Below are 17323 nucleotides of genomic sequence, written 5' to 3' on the forward strand. Positions count from 1 at the left end.
TTTAGGGAATCCTGGAACTTCTGTTGCTAAATGAGGCAGTTGTTAAACGAGTTGCAGCGAGTTCAGGAAATCACCATGGCCGCCTAGGCGAATCGCACAGCAGGGGAAGCAAATCTGGCTCCCCTCGTTGGCTGTGCGACGGATGGTCGTAAGTGTGAGGACCAGTTGTAAATGACTTTTTCAGCGCTGCCGTAACTTCCTTAAACAAATGGTCATAAAGTGGAGCATGCTTGAGGTAGAGAAGGGAAGTGGGAAAGCTGCCCCGGGATTAGGAGGCTCTGTGTTTGGGACCATCTCCTCCTTTCCTAGGACTTTATAAGATGCAGGGAGCAGTTCAACCAGTACTGTTTATGATCTGCTTATTATATGGCTATGAGAAATATATAGAGAGCCAATTTAGCATGCCAGAGGTAGTCCTCGACTTACGAATACAATTGAGCCCCAAATTTCCAGACACTAAATGAATGGTCTTCAAACTTGGCAACTTTAAGACTTGTGGACTTTAACTCCCAGAATTCCTCAGCCAGCCAGGGCTGGCTGAGGAATTCTGGGAGTTGAAGTCCACAAGTCTTAAAGTTGCCAAGTTTGAAGACCCCTGCACTAAATGAATAGTTGTAACTGGAGGACTGACTGTGTAGACATATTACAGATTAGAATAAGTTAGAGTAAAACCTCCCTCTGAGTCCCCAGGACTGCCTTGTGTTTCCTTGCATGCAGGGCTCCAGATCTTAATATCCAGTAGATGTATTTAGTCTCATTTCCCACAATTCCCCTTTGCGGATAGACTGAAGATTATGGTATTTGATGTCCGCAATCTAAGGAGAGGACGGACTGCAACCAAAGGGAAATTCATGATTTACATTGGATCCTGATGGGTCAAGAGGCCAAAAACATCAAGATGGTGGCCTCAACCTTACAACTGAAGCCCCATCCTATTTAAACACAGTCCTCGTCTTATGACCACAATGGAGCCCAATGTTTCCATTGCTAAGCGAGACATTTTAGTGAGCTTTGCCCCATTTTATGACCTTCCTTGCCACATTTGTTAAGTGAATCACTGCAGTTGTTAAGTTAGTAACGGTTGTTAAGTGAATCTGGCTTTCCCATTGACTTTGCTTGTCAGAAGGTCACAAAAGGGAAACACATATTCAAGGACAGTGAAAGCGTCATAAATATGAGTCAGTTGCCAAGTATCTGAATTTTGATCATGTGACCAATGGGGATGTCGCAATGGTCATAAGTGTGAAATATAGTCATCAGTTTTTTCGGTGCCATTGTAACTTAATGGTCACTAAATGAACTGTTGTAAGTTGAGGAGAATCTGTAGTTTAGGCATCACCTGGGTGATTTTAGGCCAGCCACTTTCTCTCAGCCCCTAGGAGGAGGCAATGGCAAACCACTTCTGAAAAACCTTGCCAAGAAAACTGCTTCTCCAGGCAGTCTCCCGAGAATTGGCTGTGACTGAACAGAAGAAAAAAAATTAAAGAGGTATGTAGCCTTTTCAAAAAGAAGAAGATAAACATAATTTTAAAAGCAGAAGTATGCCAGGAAAATCAAGGAACAAGGCCAGAACAAAGTCTTTGGAAACAAAAAATCTTTTTAATCTTTTCTTCCTTATAATCTTTTTCCCCCCTTTCCTTTTCCTATTTTCTCATTTATTTGTTCCCAATGCTTCATTGTTTTGTTGTTTGTTTTCTAATACCCGTAGTCGTCGACTTATGACTACAGTTGAGTCCAAAATTTCTCTGGCTAAGCAAGACGGTGGTAAAGTCAATTTTGCCCCATTTAATGACCTTCTCTGCCCCTGTGGTTAAGTGAACCATTGCAGTTAGTTACTAAAGTTAGTTAACACGGTTGTGAAGCGAATCTGGCTTCCCCATTGACTTTGCTTGTCAGAAGGTCGCAAAAGGAGATCACAGGAGCCCGGGACACTGCGACCGTCATAAATACGAGTCAGTTGCCAAGCGTCTGAATTTTGGTCACGTGACCATGGGGGAATGTTGCAATGGTCATAACTGAAAAATGATCATAAGTCCCTTTTTTCAGTGCTGTTGTGACTTTAAACGGTCATTAAAAAATGGTTGTAAGTCAAGGACAACCTTTATCTGCATTTTTAATGTGCTTCCAAAGATTGCTTTCCATGCTGTCACGTCTAAGAGCAAACATGAACATAAAATGCTGCACTAAGTAGTCCTCGACTTACAACATTTCGTTTAGTGACCATTCGAAGTTACAACAGCACTGAAAGTGACTTATGATCATCTTTCACATATATGAGCCTTGCATCATCCCTGTGGTCATATGATCAAAATTTGGAAGTTTGGCAACTGTTTCATATTTATGACAGTCGCAGTGTGATCCCCTTTTGCGACCTTCTGACAAGCAACGTCGGTTGGGAAGCCAGATTTACTTCACAACCGTGTTACTAACTTTAACAACTGCAAGGATTCACTTAACAACTGTGACAAGAAAGATTATAAAATGGGGCAAAATTCACTTAGCAATAAAAATTTGGGGTTCAGTTGTTGTTTTAAGTCGAGGACTAGCTGTATATATGTGAAAAGTTCAGCTTTCTCTCCCCGGGGGAGAACATTTGCAAGAGGAGGTTCCCAGACCAGCATTTTTAGAAGATTCATGGGGGGGGGGGGTAGGATCCAATTGTTCAATTTATTAAATGCAATAGTGTTTTGTTTTGGGTTTATTTGGCTATGTAATTTTACTCCAGGTTCCCTGCTCTGGGCGTTCAATTATTCTAAATCACATTTTGAAAAAGTAAAGAATAAATGCTGGCAGAGTATGCAAAAACTCATTTTGACACCATGGAAACAATGCTGAAATTGCACATTAAGGTTTCCATGTCTCCAAATTGAGCATATCATTTATTATACAAAGTGTACCTCCAGTTAAATTGGAGTGATGGCTAAGGAAGCAGTCTATTTTGGAGCCTGAAAAAAAAAAGAATACATCTCTGTTAGAAAGTATAATTTAGATAGCTTCCATATTTATGGGATTCATTTTATCTTCTTACTCTTGATAACTAAGACTCTTTCTTAAAACCATTAATCCCGTCTAATATTTAAGGTTTCCCTCGTATCTCAATTTATGCAAGGGGCCCGCATGCCTGGTGTTTCCTTCTTTGATATCTGTGACTTTAAAAAATATTTAAAATTCAAAACCTCACCATCTCGATAGGAGGAGAAACTGTTTATTAGTGTTATGGCGAGTGGTATGAATTTGCATTTCATACATTGAGTTTTGTACATTGAATATATATTTTTTTGCAAAGCAAGATATATTTTAATAAATATTGTGCACATATGATCATTTTGCACACCACACTATTGAATAAATTCTCTTCCATCGGAGGGGGGGAAAGGATTGTTTCCCCCCTTTTTCCCCCTGAATGGAAGATAATTTATACAGCTGTGTGGTGGAACTTTGACACAGTTGACTTGAAGGATTCTTCCCGAGTCAAGGTCACAACTAGGGAATGTTTTCTTAAAGAAATACTGTAATCCACATTCTTTGCAGATAAAAATGCAAAGGATTGGTTTTTAGGGCTTTACAAAGCTTCAGTTGGAAGCTGATTGGGCTGAATCTCCAGATGCCCCGGCTGGAATTTTCACTTCTTGGAAAAAGAAAAAAAATTGAACTGACTCAACAATACAAATGCAACTGACACATCAGATTGTACTGAATTCAACTACACCCTGGTTTTAATTGAAAGGATGGGCATCTTTTAATTGGAGGTTCACAGGATGGAAGTTTGGAAATTACAATTAAGGAATAATAATTTGACGCATCACAAATATAAATTTAGCCCATGTAGGGCAAAACTTCGGACAAGATGATGCTTAGTTCTTTGCTGGTTGTTAAAGAAATAACAAAATAACAAACTTGAGAGGGACTTTGTTGTTCTCACTGCTTCCTTATTCTGGACAAGTGATTGTCCAGTCTCTTCTTAAAAATCTCCAGTGATGGAGCACCCACAGCTTCTGGAGGCATGTTGTTCCACTGATTAATTGTCCTCACTGTCAATTTCTCCTTAGTTCTGGATTGGTTCTCTCCTTGGTTAGCTTCCATCCGTTGCTTCTTGCCCTGCCTTCAGAGGCTTTAGGAACAAATAATACTTTCCTTGCATTTATTAAAGTTGAAAATTGACAAGACTGTGCTGCAACCTGATAATTCCCACTCTTCATTCCTTAAAACGAGACAGCAAGCATTTAGGATTGGATATATTTTTATTTTAATTTATTGTTCAATTTATTGTTTATTTATTGTTCAACTTTTTTGCCACCTACCTTGCCGAGGGACTGCTCTAGGTGGCCTTTGTGAGAGGATCCACTTTTGTGGGAGATCCACTTTCAGATTGCCTGGTAGATATGTAGGATCGGCCATCAAATATTCATTTACCTTTTTAAAAGGTCAGGAGTTCGTTGGACACTGAGCTCAACATTGGTACCTGGGAGTACCATGTTAACAGAGTAATAGAAGAACAGAAGAATAATAGAGTAACAGAGTAACAGAATAATAGAAGAAGAACAGAAGAAGAATAGAATAACAGAGTTGGAAGGGACCTTGAAGGTTTTCTAATCAACCCCCCCCCCACACACACACACACAAGGAGGAGACCCTACACATTTCAGGCAAATGGTTATAAATCCCTTCCTAAAAACCTCCAGTGTTGGAGCACCCTCCTTAAAGATAAGATGAATAATACAAGATAACTGATTCCAAAATTTCCGTTGCTGAGCAAGACAGTCCTTTAAAAGAGTTTCTGCCTCATTTTACGGCCTTTTTTGCCACAAATGAATCACTGCAGTTGTTAAGTTAGTAACACGGTTGTTAAGTGAATCTGGCTTCCCCGTTGACTTCGCTTGTCAGAAGGTCACAAAAGGAGAATCACATGACCCTGGAACGCTGCAACCGTCATAAATATGAGTCAGTTGCCAAGTGTCCAAATTTTGATCACGTGACCCTGGGGATGCTGCAATGGTCCTAAGTGTGAAAACCAGTCATGAGTCATTTTTTTCAGTGCCACTGTAACTTGGGTCACTAAATGAATGGCTGTAAGTCGAGGAGTACTTGTATCAGCTTATCCCATAAGCATAAAGGGGGATTCTTGGTTGACAAAACAAGTGGATGAGGCTAGATAAATCAAGGATAATTTTGTAGTTGTTTTTTTAAAAAATGAGGGAATGGAGTTCCATCATCAAGACCTCATTAGAGTGAGAAGTTTTTGCTCATTACTTGAACACGTGGATAGCAGAAATCCGGGAGAGACCTCGAAGAGATACCAATGGACAGGTGACCTCTGACCTCTCCAAAGAGGGATACCAATTGTTCCGGGTCGAAGTCAGAAATGGAAGCTTGTCCAATTACAGCATCAATGTCAGGAGGACCTCAACTTTAATGGAACACCTGCCTAGGAGAAAGATAACGTTCAACCTAGTTAAGTGGAATGAAGAAAAGCCATAATCCTTCTGTCTTTATGACATATTTTAGTGTATGATTTATTACAAGGATTTATGTCCCTTTCCATTCTGCCTGTCATTCAGTCCAGCTCAGCTGCAACCTCACAAATGAAACTGAAAATATAGGTAGTCCTCGTCTTACAAAAGTTTATTTAATGACCGTTTGAAGTTATAGTGGTGCTGAAAAAGGACTTAAAACTGTTTTTCACATCACTGCAGCATACCTATAGTCAGGGAGGGAGGGAGGGAGGAAGGAAGGAAAAGGAGGGAGAAAGGAAGGAAAGAAAAGGAGGGAGGGAGGAAGGAGGGAAGGAAGATTTCAAGATGGTCTTCTCTCCCACATTTTAATAGAGATTTTATAATTAAGCCTAAGCATTTTTTATAAGTTACCATCAGTTCCAAATTTGCTACATGCTTTTTCTCTTTTTAAAGAATTGGACTTGATCTGAGCCAGTCTTTATTCAAAGGGATTCCCTCCTGCCCCTCCGCGGCTTAACGCCTACCTCTTAATTATCCCCAACACAAATATTGCTTGGGAATTTCCAATAGAGGCTAATGACTTCAGAATAGACCCATCTCCTCCTTGCCTTCCCATTTTAGCTCGGCCTTTGTGAGTTTCCACCAATTATTCCCCGGCATTGACAGTTCTATATATATAGAAATATATATCTAAGAACGTTAGCCCTTATCTCCAGGGAAACAGCTCCTGATTTATTCTGGGGAATGCATTTCAATTACCTTCTTAAGCTGGTGGTGTCCGTGCAGCAAGAGCTCAGACAATGTCGTGAGTCATCCTTATTTAATATGCTCGGCTACTTTTCTGAAATCTGCCCGGGCAGGAGATCATCGTCCCTTAGAAGCTGGCATCATGGGTTCAGATATGCTGGTCACAGCAGGGAGGCAAAACTGCCATTCCATTTTCGTCCTCTGTCAGATTAGAATTAGAATGGAACAGAGCTGGAAGGGACCTTGGAGGTCTTCTAGTCCAACCCCCTGCTCAAGCAGGAGGCCCTATATACCATTTCAGACAGGTGGCTGGCTGGTCTCTTCTTGAAAACCTCCAGTGATGGAGCACCCACGACTTCTGGAGGCAAGACGTTCCATAGGTTAATTGTCCTCACTGTTAGGAAATTTCTGCTTAATTCCAGGTTGCTTCTCTCCTTGATTATTTTGCATCCGTTGCGTTTTTGTCTTGCCTTCAGGTGCTTTGGAAAATAATTTGACCCGCTTTTCTTAGTTGCAGCCCTTCAAATATCAGATCTTTAAGTAATTTTAGCAAGACTAGAGGCTTTGGGTGCAAAGGGTTTATAGGTAAGAATTTATATGTCAAATGGAAGGAAGGAAGGAAGGAAGAGGGAGGGAGGGAAGGAAGGAAGAGGGAGGGAGGGAGGGAAGGAAGGAAGAGGGAGGGAGGAAAGGAAGGAAGGTCAAATTCTTTCTATACATCAAATGAACCACCTCCTTACCAATTCGGTTATACAGGTAGTCCTCAGCTTAAGACCACAACTGAGTCCAAAACGTCTGTTCCTAAGCAAATTTCCCCCCATTATGACCATTCTTGTCGCAGTTGTTAAGTGAATCACTAGGTGTTAAGTTAGGAACACGATTGTTAAGTGAATCTCACTTCCCCGTTGATTTTGCCAGTCAGAAGGGGATCGCGTGACTCTTGAGACACTGCGACCGTCATAAATATGAACCAGTTTGCCAAAAGCCTGAATTTTGATCACATGACCATGGGGGATGCTGCAGTAACTGTAAGCGTGTAAAACGGTCATAAGTCACTTTTCCACTGCTGTTGTGATTTGAACGGTCGCTAAACTTACTGCTGTAAGTCAAGGAACATCTATAAATGCAATGGATAAATTTAACTACATGGAAGATTTGGCTGGGAGAAGGGCATTTTGTGAAGAGATTATTCTCAACGTGCAATCATTCATTTAGCAACTGTTCAAAGTTACAGCAGCACTGGGAAAAAAAGGGATTTATGACCAGTACTCGCCCTTATGACCGTTGCCTTATCCCAGTGGTGGCGAACCTATGGCACGGGTGCCAGAGGCGGCACTCAGAGCCCTCTCTGTGGGCACGCGTGCCGTCGCCCCAGTCCTAGGCCTTCATCTGGGTTTTATAAAACTTTTTCGCTTTAGGCCTCATGTGCAAAAAAGAAAAAGTTCAATCAATTAGTCAATTTCAACTTCTCACGGGAAAAAAAGATCTTGCAAAGTTGGAATTGATTGATTGAACTTTTTAGTCTCACCCAGTCTGCCGTTATCACCGCAGCCACGTCCAGCCAATGGGCCACAACACACCCCAACTGGCCACACCCACCCAATGGGGCACACCCAGCCAATGGGCCACACCCACCCGGCACCCGACGATGCATAAGTGGGTTTTGGGTTGCAGTTTGGGCACTCGGTCTCTAAAAGGTTCGCCATCACTGCCTTATCCCCATGGTCATGTGATCAAGTTTCAGGTGCTTGGCAACCAGGATATATTTACGATGGTTGCAGTTTCCCAGATCACGCCGTCGCCATTTGCAACCTCTCAGCCGGCTTCAGACAAGCAAAGTCAATGGGGGATTTGCTTAACGACTACAGGACTCATTTTTCCCCACACTCTGGTAACTTCAAGGAGTCACTAAATGAATGGTTGTAGCTTTTTTTTAGAGTAAAACCTCCCTCTGGGACCCCAGGACTCCTTGTGTGCAGTGCTCCAGATCTTAATATTCTCTAGATGTATTTAGTCTCATTTCCCACAATTCCCCCTTGCGGACAGACTGAGGATTATGGTATTTGATGTCAGCAGTCTAGGGCAGGGGTAGCCCACTTTGGCTCTTTTATGGCTCGTGGACTTCAACTCCCAGAATTCCTGAGCCAGCCTGGCTCAGCTTGGAAACCTCTCCCTTTTCCCTCAGCATGGCTGGCTCAGGAATTCTGGGAGTTGAAGTCCACAAGTCATAAAAGAGCCAAGGTGGGCCTACCCCTGAGTTACTAGGAAGATGAGGGGACTTCAACTCCCAGAATTCCTCTGCCAGCATGGCACCCTATATCAGGAATAGGCAACCTTGGCTCTTTTATGACTCATGGACTTCAACTCCCAGAATGCCTGAGCCAGCCTGGCTCAGCTTGGAAACCTCTCCCTTTCCCCTCAGCATGGCTGGCTCAGGAATTCTGGGAGTTGAAGTCCACGAGTCATAAAAGAGCCAAGGTGGCCTACCCCTGGCCTAGGGAGAGGACGGACTGCAACCAAAGGGAAATTCATGATTTGCATTGGATCTTGATGGGTCAAGAGGCCAAAAACGCCAAGATGGTGGCCTCAACCCTGCAACTGAAGCCCCACCCTTTTTAACCGCATTACAGGTAGTCTTCGACTTATGACCACAATGGAGCCCCGAATTTCCATTGCTAAGCGAGACAGTCATTAAGTGAGCTTTGCCCCATTTTATGACCTTCCTTGCCACAGTGCTTAAGGGAATCCCTGTAGTTGTCATGTAACACAATTGTTACCTTTCTTGCTACAGATCTTCAGTGAATCTGTTCCCCTCCCATTGACTTTGCTGATTGGAAGCTGCTGGAAAAGTTATTACATGACCCCAGGACACTGCAGCTCTCATAAATACATGCCAAGCACCCCAATTTTGATCAACTGACTATGGCGGTGCTGCAACGGTCGTAAGTGTGAAAAACAATCAGAGGTCACTGTTTTCAGTGCTGTTGTAACTTAGAATGACACTAAATGAAAGTTTGCAACCATTGTAAATGTATGCCAATTGCCAAGCACTTGAATTTTGATTATATCACTGTGGGGATGTTGCGACAGTCGTACATGTGAGGTATTTGCTTCAGTGCCTGCAGTGTTCACTTAACAACCGGATCAAAAAGTGTCCAAAAATCAGGTCTGTTGATGTGCTGCCTTGACTTACCATCACAATGACTGACAACTAGGCTCAGTTACAACCGTAAGTTAAGGACTACTTGTAATTCACTTCTCATGTTATAACAGAGTTGGAAGGGACTTTGAAGGTTTTCTAGTCCAACCCCCTGCTCAAGCAGGAATCCCTATAAGAGTTCAGACAAATGGCTGTCCAGTCTCTTTTTAAAAACCTCCATCGATGGAGCACCCACAAAGTCATTCCTCTCATTAATTGTTCTCACTATCAAGAAATTTCTCCTTATTTCTAGGTTGCTTCTCTGCTTGATCAGTTTCCATCCGTTGCTTCTTGTCCTGCCTTCAGGCTCTTTGGAGAATAGCTTTGACTCCCTCTTCTTTGGGGCAGCCCCTGAGATACTGGAACACTGTTATCCTGTCCCCCCTCGTCCTTCTCTTCATTAAACTAGACGTACCCAATTCCAGCAACAATCTTCATGTATTTTAGCCTCCGGTCCCCTAATCCTCTTTGTTGCTCTTCTCTGCACTCTTCCTGGAGTCTCCGCCTCTTTTTTAAAAATTGGGGTGACCAAAACTGGACACAGTATTCCAACTGCGGTCTCACCAAGGCCTGATAAAGCAATATCAACACTTCACGTGATCTTGATTCTATCCCTCTAGGACTGCTTTGATTTTTTTGGAGGCTGCAGCACATGGCTGGCTCATATTTCCAATAGTTGAAGCAATACCTTTAATATTGGAAGACTGCAGAAGAAGAAAGGGAGAGAGAGAGACAATGCACAGACAGGTTGGTCAGTATCTGGAGGAATGTTGCATTTCAGAGCACCCCATGTCCATCAAGAAGCCTTAGATCAGGATATGCAGCCAGTGGGTGGATGAGGAGAAAGTGGCCTTGTCTCTTTGACATCCTGGTCCAATGTCAACTGGTCAGGTTGCAGGAACTGGCTGTAGCTAGTCTAGAGAAAAGTCTAGGGGTGACATGATAGCAGTATTCCAGTATTTGAGAGGCTGCCACAAAGAAGAGGGGGTCCATTTATTTTTCAAAGCAAGAAACAATGGATGGTAACTAATGAAGGAGGGAAGCTTCTCCTGGAATTAAGGAGAAACTTCCTGACAGTGAGGACAATTAACCAGCGGAATGGTTTGCCTCCAGAAGTTGTAGGTGCTCCATCACTGGGGGTCTATAAGAAGAGACTGGACAGCCACTTGTCTGAAATGGCTCAGGGTCTCCTGCTTGAGCAGGGGATTGGACTAGAAGACCTCCACGGTCCCTTCCAGCTCTACTCTGATTGATTGACTGTCTACTACTTTCCTTGCAAGCAGGACAAGAATCCAGGCTGGTCATTCCCTAACCTTCTCAGCTTGTGGCAGAACAGCTTTGTTTGGAGCAAAGCTGGGTGGTCCCTGCCCGCCCAAGAAACTCCCCAAAGTTCATCCGAAATGTTGCACGGCTTTATAACTAGAACGGCAGGGAGTTATTTTCTCGGTGACTGTTGGAAAAGCATTGAGGTGGAGGCTTCTAAATTCCAATTATCTGGATCTCCAGGACAAAAAACCAGATTAGGTTGGGCGGACAAAGGCATCCAGCCCCCTCCGACGTCTTCTGTTTTGTCTCACGGGACTCTCCAGAAGCTTAATGCCTGGATAACTACCCCCTGAGTGAGATCCTCTTCTGTTTTCGCCAATCCTTCATTTGCCGAGAAGGAAGGGACGGAAAAGTCATTCAATGAAAGAAAAGGAACCAGCTTGAGCCCGAAAAGCGCATCCAGCTTCTCTCATTAACTGTCGAAAGCAAAGGGCCCGTTGATATGACCCAAACGTTCCCCTGGGCGACCACAATGAACGCGGATGGCGGAAGCCGGGTATTCTTTCCAGTGGACCATTTCATGCTTCAGTGGCCTTCTCTTGCCAACCTTCTTAAGACCGAGCTCTTCCCAAGCTGCTCTTCACGAGGGTCCACCTTAGAGAAACGTCTTGGTGCCAGCTTCATGAGCCTCTCTGAAACAGGAGCGTTGCAGGCTTTGGTTTCCCAGTATTGTTTCTCAATATTAGCCACTTGGGTCTGGTGGTTAAGGCAGCAGGCTAGAAAGCGGGAGACTGTGAGTTCTAGTCCTGCCTTAGGAATGAAAGCCGGCTGAGTGTGTTTGGGCCAATTACCAGGAGAATGGTGAGTTTTAGTCCTGCCCTAGGCACGAAAGTGCTTGGGTGACTTTGGACCAATCACCAGGAGACGGTGAGTTTTAGTCCCGCTTTAGCCATGAAAGCTGGCTGGGTGACTTTGGATCAATCACCAGGAGATGGTGAATTCTAGTCCCGCCTTAGCCATGAAAGCTGGCTGGGTGACTTTGGGGCAGTCCCTCTCTTTAAGCCCAACTCACCTCGCAGTGTGGTTGTTATGGAGAAAATAGGAGGAGGAAGATGTGTTGGATATGTTCACTGCCTTCAATCATTGTAAAAATAAGGCAGAATATAAATAAATGAAATCATTTCCACTCACAGGTGCCCCCGGTATAACCTTCCCTAATCCAGAATATCTTGCCTGCAGACCTACAAATCACCAAACTCAGGGGCGGTGATGCTACATGTCTCACCCTTGAAACCTTGGGCACTCTCTCAGTAAATCGTGACCAGTTTCAAAACACAGGTTTCCCCAAAACAAACTCTGATTACAAAAATAGCTAACTTGACTGAGACCATCCAAGAGAACAATCCCGATGGATCTAGAAAGAAGGAGGGGAAATCCCACATTAAGAGTATTTCCTGTTTAAACCTGCTCTGCAATTCTTCAAAATCAAAAGTGGGGGAGAGATATCTTTAATAAAATAAGGAAAGATCTGTTGTTTGGAAGCTGGAAATTCTTGTCAGCCTTTTTTTGATTTCTAGAGAAAAACGAGAGTGTTAATTTTTCTTTTTTTGTTTTTTGTTTAACCCCAAAAATGGTTCATAGAAGAAAATGCTCTGGTTTAGTGAGCGAATCCCATACCCCTACCTACTTACAGAGGCAAGGAAAGACGAAAAGGAAACTTGCAAAAGATTTTCAACAAAATTCCTAGTATTTTGTGAGAACAAAATGGCAGTTTTTCTTCAAATTTGACCACTTTAAGAGGGTGGACTTCAACTCCCAGGATTCCCCAGCGAGCATGCTAGCTGGGGAATTCTGGGAGTTGAAGCCCATCCACTTTTAAGTGCTCAGTTTGAAAAACACTGGTTTAATTTCATCTAGATTTGATAGGTTCATCTACAGATAGTCCTTGACTTACAACCACAATTGAGCCCGAAATTTCTGTTTTTGAGTTATTAAGTGAGTTTTGCCCCACTTTACGACCTTGCTTGCTGCAATTGTTAAATGAAGCACTGTAGTCATTAAGTTAGTAACATGGTTATTAAATGAATCTGGATTCTCTAATGACTTTGTTTGTCAGAAAGTCGCAAAAGATGATCACGTGGCCCTGGGACATTGCAACCGTCATAAATATGAATCAGTTATCAAGTGTCTGAATTTTGATTACATTTTGTTTAGCAATTGTTTGAAATAACAACAGCACAGGAAAAAATGAATTATGATTAGTTCTCACACTTATGACGGTTGCAGCATTCCCATGGTCATTGAAATCCAGATGCTTGGCTACCAGCATATATTTAAGATGGTCACGCAATCACCACTTGTGACTTTCCCAGCTGGCTTAGAACATAAAATAATGGAGTTGGAAGGGACCTTGGAGATCTTCTAATCTAGTCCAACCCCCAGCTCAAGCAGGAGACCCTATACCATTTCAGACAGGTGGATGTCCAGTCTCTTCTTGAAAATCTCCAGTGATGAGCACCCACCACTTCTGGAGGCAAGTCGTTCCATTGGTTAATTGTCCTCACTGTCAGGAAATTTCTCCGTAGTTCTAGGTTGCTTTTCTCCTTGATAAGTTTTCTCCATTTGTTCTTGTCCTGCCCTCTGGTGCTTTGGAGAGTAGGTGGACCCCCCTTTTCTTTGTGGAAGCCCCTCAAGTATTGGAAGGCTGCTATCCCATCATTGTGTAATATCACTGTGATTTGCTCTGGAAACCTTTAATCTTATGGTTGCTTATACATGTAGTCCCCTACTACCACCTCCTCCTCCTCCTCTTCTTCCTCTTCCTCCTCTATTTTCTCCTTCTTCCTTCCCTTTCCTGCTCCTTCTCCATAAAAAAAAAATCCTCCGTCTTCTGATAGCCATGAGACATCCCAGATAATTCAGGGGGTGGGGGCAAGAGAGCTCTCTTAGGTCCCCCCCCCAAATCCATTAAACAGTTGAATCGGCCACCCCAATTTTGCAAGGATGTGATTTGCTCTGGAAACCTTTAATCATATGGTATGGTTGCTTATACATGTTGCCCTCAACTACCACCTCCTCCACCTCCATACTGCCTTTAGCCTAGGTTCTGAATTTCATGCAACACCCATCTGATCTTTTGAGAGGAGGATTAGAAATCCACCTGCGTAATGTCATCCTTATCACCTGACAATGTATTTTTCTTTTAAAGTTTCTGTTTCAAAAAAAAATATTCTCAGGCACAAATAGCCAGTTCAAGTTCCTAACTACGGTGGAAGTTTTTTGAACACTAGGGGGAGCAACAAGGTAAGGGAAAAGAAAAAGGAGTATTCCCTCTCCCCCCCCACACACACCCCAGATGTTCATCAGTGGAGAATTACCGCATCGCCTTGCATGAACCAAACTGTGCAATTTTATATTATGACTCAAAAGACCTTCCATTATATGACTCAGAAAATTTTTATGATTCCTATTAAATTATGTTATTATATGACTCAAAATGAGGATGGCTCTGTTGAAATAAGGGGAGGCTGCCCCATCAAAGCAAAAAGATAAAATTGAGAAGAGTAATTAGAATTGGAAGGAGCTTGTGCAGGAATCTAAATTAAAACAATGCAGTTAAGTTGAATTTTTTTTCTGAGCATGGTGGTTTTCTTGCCGATGTTTCATGACTCAGCTAGGGAACAACATCAGTGCTAGAAGAGAAGGGGTTTATGGAGAGGAGGAGAAGGAGGAGGAGGAGGAGGAGGAGACGACAATGATGATTGTGGGGTCCTTGATGCTCCCTGAGCTTGATTGTATTTTTGCAGAAGTTTTATGACCCAGCTAGGTAACATCATCAGTACTAGAATGGAGTGCGGTTTGTTCTCTGTTTATACACAAGTGGCTTGCCCTGATTGTGTGGGTGGGAGTGTTCTTGTTGGTTCATTGTTAAGGTATTGCTTACAGCTTAGTTGTTGGTCTAGTATTAATCTTGGAGTTAATCTCTGCTTATCCAGGCGTTGACTACTGATAAGGGAATACTGTGGTCTTTTAGCTTTGTGATTCTCTCTTTTGAATGATGTGTAGATGTTCTTTATCTCTGTGTGCCTGTTGATGGCTGATATGTTAGAGTGCAGGCTTAATTCTGTAACATTTTTGGACTCGGCTTGGTCTAAGACAGGGCTTTTCAACCTTTTCACCCATTGTACCACTTTTAGGATATGGCAACATCCGAGTACCACCAGTCGCCTAGCAAGGTGTCAAAAACTTGATGACCAAAAAAAAAAAAAAAGGAAAAAAGTGATAAAGTACAGGTAGTCCTCGACTTACAACAGTTCGCTTAGTGACTGTTTGAAGTTACAATGGCACTGAAAAAAGTACCCCCCAAACCACAGCCGAGCAAGACACCTGCCTGCCCACCGGGTGGCGCTCTTCCTCCTGTCCGAGGTTTTCATTGTTGTGAGCATTTCTGTTGAGGATTGGCAGCGGGGGTGGGGTGGGGGTGTTTGGTTTTTATTCCCCCCCCCCCATCTGCTGGGTGGTTGCAGCAGGTTTTGGTCACTTCACATGACCCTGGGACACTGTGACCGTCATAAATATGAATCAGTTGCCAAGCATCGGAATGTAAATCACAAGACCCTGGAGAGGCTGCAACATTCCAGCTGATCGGCGCTTCTTCTGGCCTCCTCGGAAGCGTCAGGATCAGTGCTGCTTTCCAGCTGGAGCCTGGCACTGATTCTGGGGCTTCCGCTGAGCCCTGACAGCCCTGCAGCTCCAGCCGTCTCTCGCTCAGGCTTGTGTGGTGCTGCCACCAGTTCAGCTCATTCCCCTCCCCCACTACCACTTTTCTAGGATGGTCGCATACCACCTGCCAGGTGCCAATGTACCACAGGTGGTACCCATACCACTGGTTGAAAAGCCCTGGTCTAAGATGCTCAGTTTTCCATTTGAAACCATGGTTTAGTGAAATTTTCATCATGTCTTCTGACTGCTAGTTCATGGCTTCGCTCTGCAAGTTTGCAGATATTACCTAACTGGGTAATGAATCATCTGCAAGAAAGCAACCAAGCTCAAAGAACTGTATAATGTCTGCTTTCCTTGAACTCACGGACATTAATCAAGGCCCTGCAGAACTGCCACATCAAGAAGGATGCAAGACACTTCATCCTTAATACAGGTAGTTCTCAACTTACAACCATTCGTTTAGTGACAATGGCATTAAGTGACTTATGACCGTTTTTCATACTTATGCAGTATCCCAGTGGTCACGTGATCAAAATTTGGACGCTTGGCAACTGGCCTGTTTTTATGACGGTTGCAGAGTCCCAGGATCACGTTATCTTCTTTTGCGACTGTCTGATGAGCAAAGTTAATGGAGTCAGATTCACTTAACAGCAGTGTTGCTGACTAATAGCACCTGCAGTGATTCTCTTAACGACGATCGCAAGAAAGGTTGTGCAATGGGGCAAAACTCACTGAACAATGTCCCACTTAGCAGCGGAAACATTGGGCTCAATTGAGGTCGTACGTTGAGGACTACCTGTAGTTGCTGACACCCAACTGACACTACATCACAATCATCCATTGCGTTTTAATAGAACCTCAGTCAGGCCTCATCCCTCCCCCCACGTCTTTCAAGGTTCCCCCAAAAGAGTGAGCCTTAAATCAGCCTAATCACGTTCCAAAGCTGGCTGCCGTTCGCCCCGTTTTTCCCCCCCCACCGCTGCTGAACCAGCCCTTCATTTAATTTTCCTTTTTTTTTTCGTTTTGCTCCTTTGACATTTTTGAGCAGAAATGCTGCAGTCGAGACAACCCACTTTTTTTTTTCTTTCCCAGAGACACACAGCCTCTTTTGGGTTGGCGTTCTGACGGATGGCACCACCCCTGTTGTGAGCCACCCCAATCCTGAGCTAGCCCTGCTGGGGATATACGGTTAATCTCAAAAGTCTCGAAACGGGGTGCAAAATTCAATCTACATGTAAAAGAGCATCACGCACACGCTCTCCGCCTGCAGTTGGGGAGATAATATGGAAAATATGGCAACTCGGCAGGGGGTAAACGTGATAACTGCTCAGCTCCCCTGCAAAGAAAGTAGTTGGCTGGAAGAGAAATTAAAAAGGGGGGAAAAAAATCTCAACTGTGTATCCTGCATCGCTTGGAAAATATGCTCTTTTTTAAAATATATATATATATATATATATCATCATGCGCAGCACGCTGAAGACTTTCGAGGGATATTTGCATAAAGGGAGATAAAAGTCAGGAAAAACATCCCTAAACGATCTCGCTTCAGGCTTGCCAATTTCCCGAATTTTGTCCGTCGCTACTATCTCGAATGCCATATTGATTCGATGAAGACATTTGGTGCATTTGGACAGCAGGCTGGGTTTTTGGGGAGGGGCGGCAGTGTCTCAAGCGATGGGGTGTCGTGTGATGGGCTTTTTGCCTCTCACTTGGGGGTCCATATTAGCCTGGAAACCAAAATGGGGGACGCTTGGAGAATGGGTCTCCTTCACCCAAACATTTGGGATTCATTTCAAGAGGTTCCTTCTGTTTTCCATGCAAGCAGAGGTCCATTAATAAGTAAACCAGTTACAGTTATCAGATCCTCGTTGTCAATCCTTGCCTTCCTCAATTTGCGGACTTGGTATCAGTCCAGGTCCAGGGGTGTTTGCAGGAT

The sequence above is a fragment of the Protobothrops mucrosquamatus genome, unplaced genomic scaffold (assembly GCF_001527695.2).
Source record: "Protobothrops mucrosquamatus isolate PMUCROS unplaced genomic scaffold, P.Mucros_1.0 scaffold235, whole genome shotgun sequence".
NCBI lineage: Eukaryota > Metazoa > Chordata > Lepidosauria > Squamata > Viperidae > Protobothrops > Protobothrops mucrosquamatus.